A 22,713-nucleotide genomic window follows, 5' to 3' on the forward strand; every position below is an offset into this window, starting at 1 on the left:
GTCTCTCTCTTTCTCTCTCTGTCTCTTTGTGTGTGTCTCTCTGTCTCTTTGTGTGTGTCTCTCTATCTCTCTCCCTGTTTCTCCCTCTTGCTCTCTCTCTCTCTCTCTCAATTTGTCTCTCTCTCTCTCTCTCTCATTGTGTCTCGGTTCCTCTCTCTCTCTTTCTCTCTCTCCATGTTTCTCCCTCTTGCACTCTCTCTCTCTCCCTGTTTCTCCCTCCTGCACTCTTTCTCTCCCTGTTTCTCCCTCTTGCTCTCTCTCTCTCTCTCTCTCTCTCTCTCTCTCACACACACACACACACACACACACACACACACACTGTTTCTCCCTCTTGCACTCTCTCAATCTTTTTGTCTCGGTTACTCTCTCTCTCTCTCTTTCCTGGTCTATTATTTCTTTCTCTTTCTCTCCCTGGTTCTCTGGCTGTTCCTATCTTATTCGCTTATCTCTCTCTCTCTCTCTCTCTCTCTCTCTCTCTCTCTCTCTTCTCTTTACCTATTTATTCCTCTCTGCATCCCTCTGGCAGGATTCGAAGCTCGAACTCAGGCCTTATAATAGGTAAAAAAATCAATAGAGCTTCCCTTGACCTTCCTCACACATTAAATTTCTTCACAGTATATAAATAAATAAGTACAAAAGTTTTTGCACTTTTTAAAAGGAGAATTATTTATTTTTAGATGACACTCGTATTATGTCCGAAGTAGCATTCGAAATAGCCTAATACTAGAAAAATAGGGCATTTATATCCCCGTCTGGCATTCCTGTTTCGTTTCTACCTTCCCATCCTGTGGAGATGAAAAATATATGATGCGAAGAAGAAGAATAAATGTATTGTTAACCAGACGCTCGCGTGCAGAGAGGATGAAAGCGCCTGAAGCCGTGTCCTTTAAGAATTGCAAAGAACCGTTCCAGCCGGTTCCTTCAAGTAAATTTATCATAATTTCCAGGCGGCGTCCCTCGTCGCCATGGCACTGAGCGATGAGAACAGTCTTTCCTGTTTCGTGAATATCGACCTGTCTCAACTCAGGGCGACGTTCGCGCCATCTCTTGACGGTAGATTGAAGCTTTACGAATTAGCCGGCTGATTTCTCTGGTTGTCTCGTTTAGGCCGGGGAGTTTTGAGTTTTGGGTTTATGTGCACTTTGTGCCGAGATGGGCTAATCGGGACTTGAGCTACAGTTTAAAATGGGTGCCGAAATACTGTGCAAGGTGCCAGGCACGTATCTAGAAATACATTTCGGGGGGAGGATGGTCCGAACCAAGCGTCTAAATAATAATAATGTTTAAATTAAAATGAATTTAATTAGATTAAAATAATTAAAAATATGATTAATAATAGTATTAATTGAAATATTCAAATTAATTAATATTATATTTTTATTACATGAACAGGTAAAAGACGGTATAAGAATTGTGATATAACAGCAACAGCACGTATTCATTATTCAGCTTTCGTAAAGCTAAGGTCGGCAAAATTTTTTAAAAAAATGCCCTGGCAAGGAAATTTAATGTCAAATACATAAAGAATTGAATATTTATTGAATATCAAAAAAGGATGTTAAATCCAGTTGACGAAAAGTAAAGTTCCTGGTAATATTTTATGCACATTATTATAAGTAGTAATAAATCTTGCATAAATCTTATTTTGTACTGTCATTCAAAGTCGAATGATTGCAATATAATCCTTGCCTTCCAATTTGTTAGGCGGAAATGAATAATTCTCGATTAAACAACAAACATATATATTCATTATTTTATTTTAATTATTCTAACATTTCATTGTTTTCATTATTTAATTTTAGCACTTAGTACTTCTTTCGGTGGGGGTCTGGACCCCCTAAATACGTTCTTGCAAGGTGCCTCCACCGAGTATCGAAGCCGGAACTCCTTCATTACAAAGCGACGACATGGCAGGCACTCAGGGCTGGAAATTACGCTCAACGACGGGAGAGAGTCAAACAGACACAGACAGGGAGAAAGAAGAAGAAAAGGAAAATGGGAAAGGAGTCAGAAAGAAAGAGTCAAACAGACACAGACAGGGAGAAAGAATAAGAAAAAGAAAATGGGAAAGGAGTCAGAAAGAAAGAGTCAAACAGACACAGACAGGGAGAAAGAAGAAGAAAAAGAAAATGGGAAAGGAGTCAGAAAGAAAGAGTCATGCAGACACAGACAGGGAGAAAGAATAAGAAAAAGAAAATGGGAAAGGAGTCAGAAAGAAAGAGTCATGCAGACACAGACAGGGAGAAAGAAGAAGAAAAGGAAAATGGGAAAGGAGTCAGAAAGAAAGAGTCATACAGACACAGGAGATAGATGGGGCAGAGTATGAAAGGTGTAGAGACGAACATCAGAAACAATGAGTGTAGCAGAGAAGGGCATTAATATGTTCTGGAGGTACATACATGTTACACCTATGTACACTCACCGGCAATAAGAATAGGACACGCAGATCCTGAAATGCTAGATTCTCAACAAGGCGTTGTGTGTGTTGCTTAACTACGGCTGTTTTAGAAGTTGCAATTGAAAATTTGCTATTAATATCCACTTATTGCCGTTGAATTAGGCAACACCCATAACGCCTAGCTGGGAAGCGAGCATTTCAGGATATGCGTGTCCTATTCTTATTGCCGTTGACTGTACCATAAAGAAAGTGTACATTTTGGCTAAAAGAGCATTTAGTTATCTAGTTTTCCTTGTTTGCCAAGAGGGAGAGAGTTAGGGCGTTCTGTTCACGCTCGATTGATTGATTTTGATTTATTTTACTTCGCTTTTCTGTAACTTTTGGCTAATCGCGACGATGATGATGAGTGATTATATGATGAAATTGTAGGGACACTCTCTCTAGTTACGGTGCTGCTCAAGGCTCCTCTTTTATAAAGCCTATGAAAGCCTTAAAATGAAACTTGAGTGCAGTGGTAATCGTCCTGAAGGGGACAAGGGAAAGCAACCGCCGCCCCCCCCCCCCCCATGGAAAATGAATATCAACCAATAACAAGGAACTGCTTACCCATACAGTACACACGAAGCAATCACGTATACCCGCGTGTATGTAAGGAGTAGACCTCGGATTTTAGGTTCTTAACCTATTTTTTTTCCTTTAAAGGTATATAAGAAATAATAAGATATGTGAGCGTTTCGTTAAAAAATGCAACAACTGATGAAGTTTTATAGTGCCTAAGAAAACCTATTTTGCTTGTTAGATCCTATTTTAGGCTTATGTCCCTAAATCAAGCCTATTTTTAGGTTTTTATATATTTTTAAAGGTTTTACAGGATTTTTATGTCACACAGAGGTATTTGCTTTGTTTGGTAACGAAAAAAGTCAATGACGAACGTGTTTGAAACATTCTGTTGATTTCCCTTCCTCCAAGTCCATGGTGATTTTTCAAAGCTCTAAACAAAGGAAAATGTCTGGTGCAACTGTTACCAGTACTGTGTGGTCTTGTTCACTTTCGCGTCACTTTGGTGCTTTGTGGCGCCTTGCAAACTAACATTTCGGCATTGAAGTTTGCACCACTGACTATGTTTTTGTTGAAAGATTATTTTCAGCATATAAGATGATCCTCACAGACAAAATTGAGGAGTTTGACTGTGGATAAGATGAAAAAAGATTGGTGCCTAACTATACGGCGAAGAGTGAATTTTAATTGCAAATTTCCAATGTTAAGTTCTGCCATCGCCGTACGGTTAGGCAACACACATAACGTTATGCAAGATAGTGTGTATTTCAGGATATAGGTAACTATACCTATTCAGCATTTTTCAGGAATTTTGAACTATTTTAACTTTTCTTGAACTTACCTCAGGACTTTTCGAGCCTAATTTTAGATTTTTACGATCTATTTTAGGATTTTTATAATCTATTTTAGGGTTTTTAGAACCTATTTTAGAAACCTAGAAGCACACTTTTTAGAACCTAAAGATGAGATGTAGACGGAACTGTATTTACACATAAAATGGAAGGTTCTAGGCATGCGATTGGATTAAGATATTCATACTGAATTGGTTTCATAGAATTATGAAGTTCTTTGTGGTGTCTGCTAACAAATTAAAAACTTGAGTATGATGACATAGCCTGAATGAACGAAAAGCATTAACGAAAATGTGTTACGTGTTTCATGCTTTTAAAACGTAGCCAAGTTTGACTTCATTTGTCTGCGAAGCACGTAGGCTACAGATGAGAATATTTTTGTGTGAAATATGCACATTATATGCATTCACAAACATTTAAACTTCAACGCAATTAAAAACAATGATTATTTCAAGAGTTTTGTTATGTACATGGAGTAGAACCATTTTCCGCGGAATGTCCCAGGTGTTGAATTGCAACATTACGGAAACATGAATTAGGCTGTTTGCTTCATCGGCTCTGGAAACGCGACTGCTCCATTCTACCGCTTCACAGGAACAGAAGCAGTTGTAAAAACAGGAATTATTCTCCTGTAATTAGGAAAGACATCGCCTTAAAAGGAACAACACCCTGAGAGCCTTAATGGTCAAACTTCAAAGGAACTCTAGTAATCCTGAACGAACTTAGATTAGGGGGCGCAACCTCATTGGTCGTCCACGTCCAGGTCGCTCTCAGGAACAGATAACGCTGTGAGAAACTTTGGGGAACAGAATTTCCTCGGCGGTTGCCCCCCCCCCTGCTGCCCACGGCATGACGCCATTTTCAATCTGCCATTACGGAGCCAAGTTTTCCGAACGATAATATGCGGAAATGGCTCCATCATGTCCAAAGTACGAACAGCTTCAGAAGTTTGTTCTAATAGCCTTGGTCGTCGGTCTGTGAAAAAATTAGTCTCGCATTTGTTACTATACTCCGTCCCGGGGATCTCGAGAGCTAGCAAAGGAAAACAAGTCTCTGCGCAAGTAGTGACTCGAGAGGGCTGGACCAATAAAAATAAGTGAGAGAGAATGGTATTGCGTGGAGGGTAAAAAGCGACTGCAGCTACCAGCCTTTTCAGCAGCGTGTACTGCTTCGCTCCGACCACTCGCTTTCTTCCCTTCTTTACAGTTATGCGTGACCTTGCCCAGAGATTCCTAGGATGGTGTATATGCATTTTTTCCTGTGCTTTGGTGACTAGAGTATAAATTCTAATCTTATTCCATAAAAACTATGGGTTTAGCACATTTCTTAGTTGAATGGGAATGTTAACCTGATATTGTTCATCATATATTGTCTCCTTTACCCATTCTAACACCCGCTTTAGACGAAAGCATTTTCCTTAGAATTTTTCTTAACATTTATGGCATGACCAAAAAGCTACCGTGTAAAGTGAGGAATGTTATGGCATTTCAAATGCCATGGCATATTTCATGCCATTTCTCAAGGATAGGCTCGGTCCGAATTATTTTTCGTAGCGTAACCAATCAGAAGCGACCTCATGGTCACGAGTGCAGTTGTAATGGCGGCCGCGTGAGATGTAAACAAAGTATCACTTCAAAATTTTAAACGACGATAACTATTCAACCGAGAGGAATATCGCTTCGTATGAAATGGTTTTAGGTAGACCAGAATGGCGCTGATTAAATACATACTTCACAACATTTACTATACACGTATGGAAGAATATTTTAGCTTTTTCAATTATAAACACCTTGCACACAGCATTGACGGTGTAACTTGACGTGCCTTTCGTGCTGTATATATTGTACATTGTAATTGGAACAGCTAACCGAAATGATCCATGAAATGCTTTAGTGTAAAACTGTAAAGTACCATCTTATAAGATTTTTGAAGCATTTACGTAGTATTCAAAATTGTTAAAGGAAATGCTTTCGTCTAAGGCCGACTTTACAGCACATATCGAAAGAGCACCTTTTATATTTTCTGAATGTTAGCGATTGATTGATTTGTTTCATTTCTTATTTCTGCCACTTTTGGCTAATTGCGAAGATGAGGATGTGTAATGATTAGGGCTAGGATTTTGATGACCTTAAAATTGCCAAAAAATGACCTTTAAAAAAATGCATTTATGACCTAATACATGCAAGAAAATGCCCTATAAACTTAGAAAAATTACCTAAAAATTCTGAAAGTTTGTAAAACAAATTTATAAACTACCAAGAGAAATTCTAATTACAAATTAACGTTACAGTATCTATCGCATGTTCATTGCGCATGGTAGTACAAGTAAGAAAGTTGACTTTTTGTCATCTTTTACACTTTAAGTACTGAGTTGCAGTACACAACGAAAATCATATGCAAATTTTCAAAAGTGAATGATTGTCGGTTCCCGGACAAGAGAGCCTTCAGTCATGTACATGGAAAAATTTCTCTCGACTTCCACCAACACAAGAGGAGCGTACTGGAAATGAACAATATCACTTGCTGTTAAGTCACTTTCAATTCCATGGAGTGCAAATTGCTTACCTGACAAAGTGTCCGATACAGAGCACAAAACTTTGTACCCCTTGTTTTTTTTAACGATAATCCGTCTGGCGACAATATATTTACCGATAGAGGGGGAAATCACATTGTTTGAGCTGAATTGTTACACAACAGCTTGTATCAACAATACTGCACAGATTTTCTTTGTTTCTTCAAACACAGTCATTCAGCACTGCGCTGAAGGCAATGAGATGAGAGTCGGGAACCTCTCTAGTAGTAGTAAATACAATACGGACGGCGCGAGAAAGTACGAACCTCTCTCCAGCAGCTTTGGCCATACTTAAAACTTGGTCAACATGCCTATTTGAGTTTTTTTGCTCAAGTGTGGAGCACTTATAATTTAAGATTTTTGTAAAAAATGCCCTCGGGAATTTTTCAGAAAGTACGAACCCCTCTCCAGCAGATTTGCTATACTTACAAAAGTTGCATTAGCCAGATTTTTGCCAAAAATTGATATATTTTTGGCCACACCAGAAATTAAGCTTGTAGTATGTTTTTCTGTCAAAATCCCAGGAATCTTGAATTGATATCTATTGGGTTCTGAGACCGAGTGGAGTGTGGTGTATTGTCTTGTAATCAAAAGGTTCGGGTTTGAGTCCTCATAAAATCTGATGGCAAAATGTTAATATTGTAGTTTTGTAAACAAGGGGCTTTGGGTTCGAGTCCTGATAGATGTGGCATTCCATACGTGAGATTTTGCTCTGTTGATAGCCCCCAGATCTTAAATTTAGTAAAAATGTTGTATAACAGAGCAAAATTATTCTCTATTAAGAATCACCAGAGTTTTGTTATCTGGGAGCTCAACAATACGGGGGCAAAACTACATAATCAATACAATAGAATGGAGGTCACGTAAACATTGTATGTTCTTTCCAATCTTTAGATCAGTTCCATGTTTTGGCCAACAATAAATTATTGCATGCCTGTGAGTTGTATGCCAATAGATATAATCTATACTGAGTCTTTTCAGAGAGTTATTTATTATTAAAGAGTAATTGCCTTCATTCTGTTTGCCTGAGTGATTATATCTATTGATATTGCCTCTATTGTGTCTTTTCCGAGGGGAAATTACATGTTATTTGTCATGAAACTCAAAGAGAAATTCTTATCTATACTATATACTCTTTCAGGGACCATCCATCATATTGAGGAAAATACTAATATTGTCTTCTGGATATTGTCATGCAAAGGTTTGGTATTGTCGCAACAAAATAATTGCAAGGGCAGATGTGCTGGGTAGGTAAAAGCTTTTCTGCTCGTAAGCTATAAAATGGGTAGGTAATATATTTTCTGACGGTAAAGTATTGTTTTATATCCAAAGAGTTTCTGTGTTTAAATCGTGGCTCTAGTTCGAGTTGCTGTTTTAAGTCCATTTTATGTACAATAAGGCTAATCGGGACTGGCCCTACAGTTTTAAAGTGGGATCCAAACTACTTGTGCCTCCACCGGGTATCGAACCCGGGACCCCTTGATTACAAGGCAATGACGCTACTACTGTGCCATGGGGGAAGCTCTGAATCGTGCTTCTAGAACTGCTCTGTAACTCGCTCATTTCTCACATCATAAATATATGATTTTTCACCTATGAGAATGACACTGCATATGGTGTCTTCAGGTAATGCCTCGTGGAATTCACAGATAATTTTAATGTTTGTTCTGTCATTAACCACAACCTGTTTTCTTTTTGAAGTGTTGATGACAAACATGGGTCTCCGTTCCTTGAATTCATCTGGTGTGTAGTACAGGTCTGTATTCCCGGTAGTGACCCTTTTGAAAGCCGAAAAAGCTTCATATAATTTGAGAAAATCATCCTTGGAAATGTCTAAATTGTAATTTTCTCTAGGAAAGACTTCATTTCTGCCATTTTTAAGATATATGTTCTTGATGTTGCAGTTATCAAATCTACTTGAATTTTTTTCCTGATTGTTGTGTCTCCCAGTCTGAAACAGAACCACCACAAAATCGGGCATGTCAAATTGAATACTGGAGAATGAACTTGTGGCATCAAATTCATAATAAGTACCAGAGGCAGGCTTCTGTACGCATTGATATGTGTAAAATTGAAGAGGAACCTGTGGATTTTTTAGGATATCTGCTTTATATTTAAGAGCGTAACTGGCCTCATATTCAACAACGGGGATTCTTAGCTCCATAGTCTGAATAATGCATTTGCCTGCATCAGGTAAGGTATTAGGCAAAGCTTCCCCCGTAGGGTTTAATGTGCTGTACCTCATCAAAGCATTGTTATCATTGGCAGCTCTTCTAAATGTAATTCTTAACCCACCCTTCCACATAATTTCTTTGTAATCCGAGAAGAATCCTGGCAACAGGCGCATGGGGAACAGCACTGTGTGGTTCTTGGATAATATCTTATCACCAGCTTCAAATCCACCGATTTTGTAGTATGGAGCTTCGGTTTTGGATAATTTTAGAGTGGCCAAAGCTGTGGAGGTAATGCCGGGATAATCTATTCTGTTTATAACAACGCCATGCTTTCTGACCTCAATTTCAGAGAACAGATGCGACACAAAATTGTCCACCAATCTTATGTTCGAATTTGCCGGAAAATCGGTACCATCCAGCTTTACAACATCAAATTTGATGTATAGATCTGCTCTGTGGGGGTGTATAAAGCCATCCCCAACATCAAGATCAACCTCGATCTCTGTGTTGGGTTGATTTAAATTTGCAAATGTCCTCCTGTTTGGGGGGAATGATTGTAGCTCATAACTCTCAATATTTTCCATTGTATGTATTTTTATTTAAATGTTAATCTCTATGATAGCAGTTGTTGTGGCTCCAGCAAAATCAACTAATTCTTCTTTTTCATTAGTGACCATCAACTCAATGTAATCTATTCTATTATGGCACACAGGAAAATATAATGTTGGGGATGGATTGTAGATGATGGGCTCCATGAATTCAGAATTAGGTTTGAATGTTGCAATGATTCCGGTTTGTTTGTGAGTGCCTATGCCATTTGATTTGGTGATCATACCCTCGGCTACATTACAGTGAATATTCAGAGTTTCTATGGCCAAGAATTTAGGTATATTCATAGCAGTATGTTTGATGGCCGGTTCGAGTTTTGTGTTGTTCTCAAAGCCTAACAGCTCTCCTATAGTACCCAGATCCACCGTTTCTGTAGCAGATACAATCTCTACTCTGTGAGTAACAGAATTTTGACTTAACACTATACCTCTGGGTAATTGAGCATTTAGAGTGGACAGATTATACTGCCCTGGAGTGATGACAATTTTTTGATCCCCTACTGCAATTGTGTTGTTGTGGTGCGTAATATTAGGGATCAAGTACATGCCGTAAAATGCTCTGAGAGCTATTGTTTTGGGATACACTATATCATCATGCAATTTGAGTTTCAATATTGAATTTTGGCTGGTGAGATGGAATACCCCCATGATGTTTCAGATACCACAAGGCCTTTTGAAAATCTTCAATTGATGGTTTATTTATTTGAGACATGTATCTGAGAACAGATAAACACAAATGTCCGCAATTAACATCTTTGAAGTTTTGAACACGGGCATTATTGTAATAAAGATTAGGTGATTTTAGATATTTTACTAAATTTTCAGGTGGAACACCTCCAAATGAATCAAACACAAATGCATCATCGTTTAAATATTTAAGATAACAGATCCAGTGAGTGCCCTGATTTTTGTACTTATCCAAATTAACAATGCCACACTCTTTCCTGAGTGGTTGTTCCGGTAAAGAATCAGACATGTACACACCTCTAAAATGTTTGATGCCCAATGGCTTGATTAAAGCTTCAATATCTTGGTTTGTAAGCGGCTCTTGTTTTTTTTAAACTTATTCATGGCTCTCTTAAGACCTTTGCCTTTTTTCTCCATGGCCAGGTTATGGCGCCTCTGCTCATCTAATTCTGCCCTATTTTTCTTGGCATCTATTACTGTTTTTGCTATGGCAGCTGATCCCCCAGCCAAGCTCCCAACAGCCCCGAGAGCAGCTAAGATGGCAGGGATGGTAAATATGAAACCCCCTGTATGCGATTTTTTCCTAGATTGCTGTAATTTTTTTAATTGGGGGGTACTAAGCAACAATTTCATACCATGTCCCTTTGCAAGACAAGAACTTTTTTTCTTGCGCTGCTTTTTGGTCAAAAGACTGTCAATAGTTTTAAGAGATTTGAGACCTGCATAAGGTATTTGATACATAACAACCTTGGCCTTCATTGTAGGTTTATTATATACATATTCACAGCCCCCACCCCAGTTTTTGTTTGGTGCTCATAGCTATGGTGGTTCCCAATGCTGCTATTTTTTCACTCAAAGAAGCATCTTTGCTTACAAATCTACCAAATGCAGCCTCTTCTAATTTCTTGTCTGCAACATGTCTCTTGTCAAGATCAGAATGTGTGTTGTATGCTATGTCATGGTCTCTACAAGCAGCGTCTAGGGGATTAACACCAGGATCACCCCTGTTTAATCTATGGTCCAATTTTGTGCCTGGACCACAATACTGATAGCCTGGAATGTGTAGTTCAAATGGCAGCTTGTTTATAATGTCATTAACCAACCCCCGACCCTCAGAAATATTCCAAAATTTGGGGGGTAGAGTATTAATAATTTTTATGAGATATCCAATCCCCTTAGGGTCATTCACTATAAAATTAGATAATTTTGTGCTTATCATGTCCATAATTCCAACCTTTTCATTGTAAAAATTGTGGTTCCCAGCATTTTCCTCCCCAGCTATCACCAATAACCTATCTACAAGTTTCCTGACATCATCAACCCACACAAATTCTTTAGGCAGGGTGTTGTATTGTTTGATTCCACTGCCAGTCTTGATCTGTGACCATATGGGCTTGATTAAGTTGTTATATTTTGCCCCACTGCTAGACTTGACTCTTTTTTGCGTGGGATCATTGTTCTGGTATAGAGCATCTGATTTTATTAATATTTCTTTGTAATGTTCATAATCTTGATCTGTATAGCTGCCAGGCCTTTTCCTAGTCATCAATTCCCACAATCCAGGTGTGCCGGGGTACTTAACAAAAGCACCTTTTTCTCCGAGACGAGATTCTGAATAAACAATCAGATCATCTCCCATAAAAGTTACTCTGAAATTACCGATTCTATGAATAATGCTACCATCAAGCTCTGTGTCAGCATATAAGCCAAACACCTCATCTTTGTTGTCTTTAGGTGTGGTTAAATATTTTTGAGCAAGAAGACCCAATTCAATAGGATCCAGAGTAGCTTCAATTCTTCTAGGAGCAACAGGACTAGGTGTATGAATACTGGAAAGTGGGGTGAATGGATAATCTAATATGTTCCTTGCAGCTACAGGTACAAGCTCTGTGATCAAATCTTGATTTTGCTCTGTAACAGTTTTGATATTCTTACCTAAATTATTAATAGCATCAATTACAGGCTGTTCTGTTTGTTTGTGTTTTTCATAAATTCCACGGTTCTCTGATTTCCATCCCTTAAATCTTTTTACAAGATAATCTCTTAACTTAAGATCATCAATGACTGGTCGTTTCATGGTTGTTTATTTATGTCTCAACGTCTAGAAAATCGTTGATTTTATTTCTGTATTTTCCAGTATTAGGTGTTCTTGTCATATCAATTGTGACAAACCCATAACTGTCCTGGTTCCAGCACTTGCTGCAAAATTTGGAAAAATCATTGTAGCTCAAGTCCCCACCTACATATTCATCGTGTATGTGTTTGAGGTTGGTATGATCTTGATGAAACACACATATAAAATTGCTGTTGTCTCGGATCAGCTGCTTCGGTATTTTAGAAAAAGTCTGTGCCAGGTAGAAGCAATCTATGTTTTTGTGGCGACCCTGTGTAAAGAAATTTCTAACCTTGTTTTGATTATCCAGTATAATGTCATCAAACACAACAACAGAATTATCGAGACATTCATGAAGTGGCTTAACATCTGGTTCGAAAGTGGCTATATCCAATCCATCATATAGCTTCATCAGCTGCTGATATTTTAATTGTTCCAAGCTCTTAGAGAAAACATACAAGTGCCTGTTTTTCCAGTCTAACCAGTTGGGTGCCAATAAAAAATTATCAACCATTAGTGTAGTTTTACCACAAGCAGATGGCCCAACAATTAGACATCTAATATTATCAGGCAGCAGCACTCCATTTATCTTATTCTGTTGTTCAGGTTCTGGCAGCCTTTTTATAACATCCCAGGTGCTCATATTATTATTTTGTCTGCATCGATCCAGCTGTTTTCCGGATGACCCAGCCATTTGACAAATAACTTGTTGCCTTTTCTGCGAATAATTTTTTCTATGAGATATGTGTCAGGCTGTTTAGTTTTGCTGAGTTCTTGTTCATAGAACCTGCCTTTGAGAATTTCTCCTCGGTGGTCTTTTATTATATATGTGTTAAGGGTCCCGGGTTTAACTTGAACCACTGTAAATAATTCAGTGCTCCAGTTTCTCGTAAAGCCTCTTTTGAATAAGTGCTTATATTTGCTGATTCTTACTTGATCACCCACCCTGAATTTGGCCCTTCTTGTTGTTGGCTGGTATCTAGGATAATAAACAGTCCTGATCAATTTTTGCTCATCAGATGAAGTTACTTCAGAGGGTTTCATGTTGATTGTGGAATGGACAGAGTTGTTATATTTATGTAGAAGTTCTGGAAGAATATTAAGCCATTTATAATTACCTTGAAGGGTAAATTGTTTATACATAAGATTTTTTAAGGTTCTGTTGAATCTCTCTACAATTGAGGCCTTGAGATCACTGTAACTCGAGTAATGTTTTATTGCCTGGCTTTTAATAAATTGTTGAAACACTGAATTATAAAATTCTTTGCCATTATCTGTTTGCAAATAGCGCGGTGATCTTCCTGAATGATTGATGATTGTCCTGAGGGCTTCTGTAACACATTTTCCAGTCTTGGATTTGAGTGGCACAGCCCAAGCAAATTTTGAAAATGTGTCTATTACAGTGAATAGATACTTGTAACCCTTATTGATTTTGTCTAAATTTTTCAACTGTCCACTTGACAACTCAATCAAATCGCTCTGCCATAAATCATCTATGCCCTTTGTGACTACTGGCAATCTCTTAAAATTATATCTGGCTTGTCTGTGTAATTCATCAACAACTAGACATGGTATGAAAACAAGAATATTGCAACTATAGGGTGTTCAGCAGCTGATACTACAGGATTTTCTAAATATAATTTGTCTCCTATTTGTATATGAAATTCCAGAGAGCCATCATCTTCAGCATAAGATGTTTCTAATGTATTGGGATCTGTAAAATCCTCTAACTCCACACTGGTGATTTTTGGTTTGTTGTCAGCATTTGTTATTGATAAGGTGGGGTAGTGGTGTGCCTGTGGTTGAAGCCAATATTTGATCTTGATTGGTCTCAATGTGCCTCCAACAAAAAACTGGTAATAAAATTGTGCAGGGGACAGCATATATATTTTGCCGCCTGGTGTAAATGGAGAATCATATTCTTTGTTGGGGACGCTGTACAATTCAAGAATTACTGTATGTTTAGGATTCTCGATTATGCCCGTTATTTCCTTTTCTGCTGTGAGCAATCTGCTTGTTACAGATTCAAGGTGCTCATTGATGGTCCTAACAACATCATCATGGCCTGGCTTTATTTTTATGTCCACAGCAAGTCTCTTGTATTGTTGCACAATCTCTTGAAGCTGGGTGGCAAAAACAGACAGAGCATTTGCTTGATTGGATTCCATGGTCCCTAGCTGTTGCTTGATATTAGCTACAATTTGTTGCAAATTTTCAACAACTGCCAATTTTGAATTTTGAGCAGTAAGATCATGGACCTGTCTTCTGATATCCTCAAACAGGGCATGCAATTCATTAATATGTTGATTGGTTGGAAGAGTGGCCACTGTCTGAGTAAGTTGTTTGATCTCTGCTTGGATATTCTTGATATCTTCTGATTTCAATATCCTATTCACTGCCCTCTTAATATTTTTAAGTTCCTGCGATGTGGGCAGATTTGAGACTGTATTTTGCAAAGATTCAAGTGCCAATTTTACATTGTTTAATTCAGAAGCATCAGCCACATTTTGCATGGCATTTTGGAGCAGGGCTATATCTGCCTGAGAGGGTGTGGATCGTTGTAAAATTTCAAGCTTTGTTTGGATATCATCGATCAAGTGATGAAAATGAGATAGCTCAGATTCAGTGTTGAGGTTTTCAAGCTTTGTGATCTGTTGCTGGACACTGACAAGTGTGTCTACAATCCCAGGCAGGCGAGTTTCTTGTACATTTGCCAAATCACTTTGCACTGCTGCTATTGTACCCTCAAGATGGGTTATGGTACTTTGAATTTTTCCAAAATCTTCATATGTTTCAAGTTGCAGCTTGATGTTTGCAACACTCCGAGTTATTGCATTCAAAGCATCAGAAGATGGCAAGTTGTTCATAAAATTTTCAAGTGTCTCAATTTTTTCTTTAACCTCGGCTATGGCATTGTTCAGAGGATCCAGATTAGGTATCTGGAGTGACTGAATCTGTTCTTTTAGAGTGGAAATGACTAGATCAAAATCTTCTTGTGATTTTATGCTTTTGACAATTGTTTGGAGCTGTGCCTGGACATTATTTATCTGCTCTTCCAATTGCTGTTTCAATTGCTCGGAGTTGGTGGCCTGGGTCTTAAATTTGGCTTGAAGAGCTGCTACAGCTTCTTCTAAACTTTGAAAATTATCTAATGTTGCCAAATCAGTATATTTCTGAAGCAATAATTTGAGTTCTGAGTCAATTTTAAGAAGAGGGTCCATGCATTGTGATTGTAAATTTGTAATTTCTAATTGAAGACTGGCATTGAGTGTGGTCTGTAAAGCTTGTAAATCACTTCTTAATTTTTTGACTCTGACATCAAGCATAAGAATCTCATCACTGTGATCTTCATGTCTTGTATGGCCAAATATATCATTAGGCATTTTCTTTTACTGGTTATTTATTATAGAGTATCTGATTCTTAATTCTATAAAAAAGGGTATAAGCTTGTCATATGATCCCGGGACCTCAATATATAAGCAGTCACCAGCAGAAACAGTATATACAGTACCAGAAATCATGTTTGAGTGCTTTATTCTATAAATATTTCTCCCTACTGAAATCTTGACATCACCCTCAGGGGTTGTAATAAATTGCAATTGCCCACCTACAGGTAATTGGTAATGATTTAAATTATTGTTAAATATGTACAATTTTTTGCCTGTTTCATCATCATTATCTGTAAGTATGCTGTTCAGATGAATAATTAACAAGCCACTCAGTTTAGACATTACAGATTGTAAATCAGGAGAGGGTTGTAGTGTGGGCAGGTCCATAATAGCCTGTTTTTTGAACCCAAATAAGTTCATAGGCATGTTTATTTATTTCAAATCATGCTCTGGAATTGGGCATTGTTTCCCACTTTTCAAATCACAATGCCCCCAAGGTAAAGTATGTATGCCACATGATAAAATGCATCTCTTGTCATCATGTGGGTCCAGAGCCACTTTTGTTACAATATTGCTAGTCAACAAGTGATTCTCACTCTGAATTCTATTTTCTGATGTTCTGATTGAACTCTGTGATTTGATGCAATTTTTATAATCTTCAAATTGGAGATCTTTTTCCACAGTCACTCTGCCAATGCCCTTGGCCTTTTTGACAACAGCACTACATGTTTTAAAACTGTACATCTTGGCACTTAACCCAACAAATTCCACAATAACATCACCAAGTGTCTCATCTTTTAACTTGCCAGGCACCTTTTTGTTGTGGGGTTGAATTCTTGTATGTTCACTGGTATCAAAGTATTGAAACAATTCAGGCTGTGACATATCTTGATAAACATCTTCTGTTTGAATTTCAAGAATAAAACTATCCGTGTCCATGTACAATAATTTTACACGATCACCATAAAAAGGTTTCAGCACATCATAATATAATATTAACATATGTAATTTGGACGATTCCAATATCACAGCCCCTTCATAAATAGGTTTATCAAATTTGATTTTTGTTTTCATCATGTTGAAAAGTGCCATGTGCTCATCATAAATTCTTCTGTAATTGAAGTTGGGCTTTGCAACCAATTTTTTGCTCCGGCTGGGGTCAGTAATTATTTTAACATCGGTATGTTTTCTGACATTTTCAATTGTTTTGCCATACACTGAATTTACCATCAATTTAAACAAGCTCTTATTAAATTGGCTCTTTGCAGATGTTCGAAGCTCCGTGTTTGTATCAATGTATGGTTTCAACCATTCTGAGTGCCTGAACCTCAAAACTTTGCCAACTTTGGTCACTTGAACACCATGTTTCATCAGGAATTGGAGGTTTTTATAATATATGACATAGCCCTGTTTTGGCTCCAGTGTCGTCATGAGCTTCTTCTGTTTAGAGCCAGGTGAGCACTGAACCTCGGGAATTGGGGGCAGATCAGAAAATTTATTGTGCAAATCATCAGGAATTGTCAGATCAACCTCTAAGAAGAGGCCATAGTCACTGTCATCAAAATCCTGAAGATCCTCAATATTAAAATCTTCGACCCATTCAAGCCCTGCATATGGCAGTTTATCCGTCATAGCGTGACCATAGAGGCTGTTGGCATCCACATACGCTATATAATTTGATGGCCGTGCTGGATCATAATCAGGCATATATTTGTTATTTGCTCTGGCATATCTCTGGGAACATTGCACCATCCCACCTCTTATACATTGCTCCATAAACAGATACTTATTTTGATCTGGGATCAGATCCAATTGCATTTTAGTGTTCAAAAACATTGCGGCCCATGCTAGGCCCGGGGCACTGTAAAAATACACTGGGTCCAGTCCATAATTTTGCATGGAAGATTTTCTGAATGCCTGCAATATATCAGCTAAGAGGGTCACATCAAGTTTCAAATAAGCCATGTGATAATCACCAAATGTCTTGCATTTTAAATTGTCCCACATCAACTGAGCATGGTGATAATCTTCATCAGTGATTCCAGATCCTCTGATTTTGCTGTAAAACGCTTCTTGTGGTGGCAGGGAACACTCATCAAATTTAGAAAAATCTGTGACATAGTCATATGGATATACACCCTTCCGCCTAATTAATTTCAGGTCCTGATTTGGAAACATTGCACGTGTGATTTTCAAGTCATCATCAGATAATTGAGAGGCCAGTGTAGCCAGGCTAGCAGGTAAAAATCTGTAAGAATCAAGAAATCTTAATTGAATAGGAACACCATCAACTTTAATTATCTTGCTAATAGATATATATTTTTCATCATTTTCGGCTAAAATATTTAAATTCTGCTTCTCAAACCCCTCGTACCTGATCAGATGATGGAAATCATAATTGGATGCTCCATGGCAAAATATGGGGATAAATTTTGGTCTCTTGATCTTAATATTACAGCTATTACACAGGGCCTGTTTATATCGACCATCTGTATGAGAATGGTGATGAACCTTGATATTTGTATCTGAAAATTCACAATCACATACCGGGCATTTTTCTGCATTGTTGAAATCCTCAATCTGTTTCTCTGTTAAAGGCAACATAGGCTTTGATATTAATAAGATGTTAGATGCTATGTCACGGCACTCATTTTCTATTCCATGTGCAAATTTTTTGATGGCATTTGGTCCCTTGTATGAATATTCTTTAGTAACAACACCATTCTGTACAACCACATAACAAAAGCTGGAAGGTTCATGTTGCTGGTATGGTGTACTTGATGATTCTTCTGGATCTGGGCTACAGAATGCAAGAGATTTGAGATTTGATTCGGAATCCCAGACAATATATGCCGGGTGTTCCAACAAGGCTTCAAATTTTTTGAATTTGCAATTTTCACTTGGATTGGGCATCACCATATGAACAGGTTTATGGTTCCCACAGTATTTCAGATGCTCATTTAGCTTGTTTTTAGCAATTTCTGCATTCACTTCCCGAACCCCCTTCACTATTTTTTGACCATCAAATACAGTTAAACATCTTCTGCACAACTTGAATATTGTATGAGTTTTGTCTAGTTGCGTTCTCACTAAAGCTTCAAGACTGTGTATCAGAGTATAATGGTATGTATCATCTCCTTCAATTAAGAGCAGATCAATTGGAATAGCTGATTCATCATCAATTGTACTAATTCTGAGAGGTGCTATCGGGCAATTGCCAGTGGAATAAATAAAAACATTAATAGATAATTGTTTGCCATCGATGTGCCTGGCCCTTTTTTCAAATTTGTCAATATTCTGAACTGACATTGGATATTCCAAACCCTCCATTACATCGTCAAAAAGATGTTCATGTTGTTTGTAATAAGTTATTCTCTGAGGATCCCTTGAAACTGGATACAAAGCAGCTAATATACACCACAAAAAGCATTTCTGGTCGGCATTTTTTATATTGACCACGGCTCTTTTGTTTTTGATATTAGCAGGCAATGGCACATAAGTGGATCCTTGTAATGGAGTGAATTCAGAAATATTAACATAGAGCTTGTGTGATGAACCGCATAGGCTCCATCCGGACTCTTTTGCCGCAAATTCAGAGTGTTTGATATTTAATTGATCTATCAAATTGCCTATTATTGTGTCTGAATTTGCATTTGAATATACAGGTACAGTTTCTGTTAAGTGGGGATGTGTAAATTTTGTGCCATTTGACTTCTTATATTGTACAAACAATTTGAGGGACAGTTTATAAGAGCCATTTTGTGCATTAAGAATTGCCTGCAGATCAGAATTTATACTGTTCAAGAAATTCTCAATGCCGCATCTTGGCTCTGATACAAACTGGTAATCCCTAAGTTGGGCATTAAAACTGCTACGGGTAGGTTCATGGCGTGGCTGTTTTGCTGCTCTGGTATTAACAGGTGCTTCGTGCTTTCTTTTCAGACCAGATGTGGATGGTTGAGAGGGCAATGCAGAGCAAATATCTTTATGTTTATATGTGAAATATTCCATGTTGTATTTTCTATTGCATTTGGGGCAAATTTTTGTGGGAGTTTTGTATTTGTCTGGATTACAAATTTTTTGATGCTTGGCCCAATTAGAGCTGGATATATTTTTATTGCACTGATTACAATATTTTTGATTCGGCATTTTTGCTGTTGTTTATTATATACAATTTCCTGGGTTTCAATTCAAAACTTTATACTGAATAAAAAATATCAGTTGGGTTCAGCACTGTGATTTGTATGTGTATATGTATATATGTATATATACACTTAATATTTTTGGTTTTGGTATTTATATAAAATTTCCTGGGATTCAAATCTAATCTCTAAGGATTAATATTATTAATATTAATCTTATGACAGGTTGTAAAGCCAATAGCTTACAAGTGGAAAATCATTCACACTGACCCGAATGCCTGCACGAACATGCATGTATAGAATAGCAATGACCTTGTTATGTATAACCGGCTAAGACAAATATAAGCTTGACTCTAAATATGAGTGGATTACAACAAATATCAGATTTTATATTGTTTAATATGAATTTAAACCTGTAAGTATGAGAAGCACTGTATCAACACGTCTGTCCCCCTCAGTCAGTCTCACATAACTGGCTGATGCAATATTCAGGAATTTCTGTAAATACTAGCACTGAGGAAAAAAATCAATACTAACGTCTCGGGAATTGCGCACATTGCCACAGAGGGGAAACATGCAAACACGGACCAAGTCTAGAGGTAGGCTCTGCATATTGCATTGTTTTAATATTAAATAAGCAAATCCAATTAAACTTAAACCTGAAGTAAATATGTATAAGTGGGTATGGATACCAGTTTATAGACAAACTGATACAATTTTGTAAATCTGCTTGAGGGGGGTTTGATATTTTCTGAATTATAAAATTCTTGGGTTAGGCAGGTGCTACACTTAAACAAATAAACATATTGACCAAGTTTTAAGTATAGCAAATCTGCTGGAGAGGGGTTCGTACTTTCTGAAAAATTCCCGAGGGCATTTTTTACAAAAATCTTGAATTATAAGAGCTCTACACTTGAGCAAAAAAACTCAAATGGGCATGTTGACCAAGTTTTAAGTATGGCCAAAGCTGCTGGAGAGAGGTTCGTACTTTCTCGCGCCGTCCGTATTGTATTTACTACTACCTCTCTCTTTCAAAGGGTTACATTTGCATGTAAAATGCCCCTTCTTTCACCAAAATGTAGAGAAATGCATAATATGACTTTTAAAAGGCCGAAAAATGACAAACGGTTTAAAAAGTTTAAAAAATTACCTTTACTCCGAAAAGGTTCAAAAAATGCAAAAAAAAAAAGCCCTACAAAGGCATCCCAATTTATTCACTTACGTGTAAAACACGTTCCTATCTATTTATGCAATGTTTCTGCCTTACCAAAAAAAAAAAGATGCATTTGCATCAAAATCATAGCCCTAGTGATGATAATATTGAAATTGATGAAGGGATACCCACAAAGCGCACCCATGCCTGGATTCGAACACGGGACCTATGGCGGAGTAGCGCGCTATGTTAACCAGTCCGCCACGTAGATCGACGCTACTCTCTTGTTCTTTAGAATGCTTCAAATGGGTAATAGTGATTGGTGACACACGGTAGTGACAAGAAAATTGCAGTTGAGGAATTTAAAGCACAGCAGGATCTTCCATTTAGACCTGTAACTAAATACATTTCCTTATCTCTTTACAAATTGATGTAATATGTGCATTGTGACCAGGACACAAGGCTTACAACTGAAGTCGGTCTATTAACCTAGCAGAAATATAAAGATATGGCAGTGGAAGACTTAAGCCGTAAAATTATAGGTTTAGATAAATTATACATAAAAGGCTTGATACTATAGAGGTGTATTTAACAACAAAATGCCTGAAGGGCTTGAGACTACATAAATAATGATTATAAGAGTATAAACCCCCAATATAAATACAATAAATAATAAAGAAACAATCAAATTATCCAATTAAATCTTTACATAATTTAGACTTCCTTACACGTTATTTAACCAAAAAGATATTATAGTAATTTGATTTTAATATTAATTTCCCCCCAAAAGACCTATCTCTGAATAGAACAAAGTGTGCAGTGCTTTAACTAAAAATCCCAACTAAATAGTCTACATAAAAACTTAAAATACTAAACCACTACAAAACAACTACTCCCTGTACTTCGTTCCATTCAGAGATGACCCCTTTCAACACTCAAAAGAGAACTCAACGTGCTTAAACCTCTGCTAATCAGTGGGAAGTGAAGTTCCCACACGAGGCTTGCTTTCCTCCGACCTCCGGAATTTCAGCCACGCCTCTTTTTTCAAATTAGAGCCATCTGGTGGCAAACTAACTAAACCTTTCTTTATTTTCACTCGTACTCCTTGCATATGGTTATAGCATCGAATAGAACGGAAGACTCAATTTAAAAGTGGTAGGTAACGGGTGACGTTTGTTAGATACACTCAAATGTCAGCCTCCCTTGCAAGTAGTACACCCTGGACTACATTTTGTAAAGTAGTGAGGGGCTTTGGTGCCTGGATCTACAGCCAGTATAATTCTATGTGGGGTCCGTGTTGTGTCATCCACATAAGTTTCTTAATGTTCCTGCATCTACTCATCTTATCACCATTCAGCCTCATCTTCGCGATTAGCCAAAGTTGCAGAAAAGTGAAGTGAAATATAACATATCAATCAATTAAAAAGTAAAAGTGTTTACAGCTTGTACAAACTTGCATACATACATACGTACGTACTTTAGCCGGTCTCCCGTGGCGGAGTGGTTAGCACATCGCGCTACGACGCCAGGGGGGTTCGAATTCCGGCCTGGTCATGTGAGTGTCCATTCATCAATTTCATCATATCATTACTCATCCATATCTTCGCAAATTAGCCAAAAGTGGCACAAAAGTGAAGTAAAATAATGCAAATCAATCGTTATTATGGCTCGGATAGTTATGCACTAAAAAGTGTAAAATATGCACTTTAAAAACCCATTTAATTTATAAGTGCTGTATATTACAAACTATGAAAGATTACATGCCAGGCAATGAATATGCATTATTCTGAATGCTCATTCGCTACACAGATTTCTTTCAATTAATATGGTTCTGCGTTAAATGAAACACAATACAATACAGATCAAGATCATGATTGCATTTGATAACAACATGATGTCTCAAATTATCGAACTTGAAACTCCTTCTGTCTTCAGCTAGAATATCTTATATTCAGAAAACACACGTTCCACTTCGCAAGATACAAGTGGACTGTATTTCAGGGCAACAAAGTCAGACACTTCAAGTTCCAGATCATCCACACGTTGTCCATTTGTATGCAGAATGTTG

General features: G+C 37.6%; 1 protein-coding gene across 1 annotated transcript in view; it reads left to right on the plus strand.

Moving 5' to 3' along the window:
• The window catches only part of LOC146003885 (A-type potassium channel modulatory protein KCNIP1), a 194,889-nt gene that overhangs the window by 126,016 nt on the left and 46,160 nt on the right, over nucleotides 1-22,713 (plus strand). The window lies entirely within an intron of this gene.

The sequence above is a fragment of the Lepisma saccharinum genome, chromosome 21, assembly GCF_977018435.1.
Source record: "Lepisma saccharinum chromosome 21, izLepSacc3.1, whole genome shotgun sequence".
NCBI lineage: Eukaryota > Metazoa > Arthropoda > Insecta > Zygentoma > Lepismatidae > Lepisma > Lepisma saccharinum.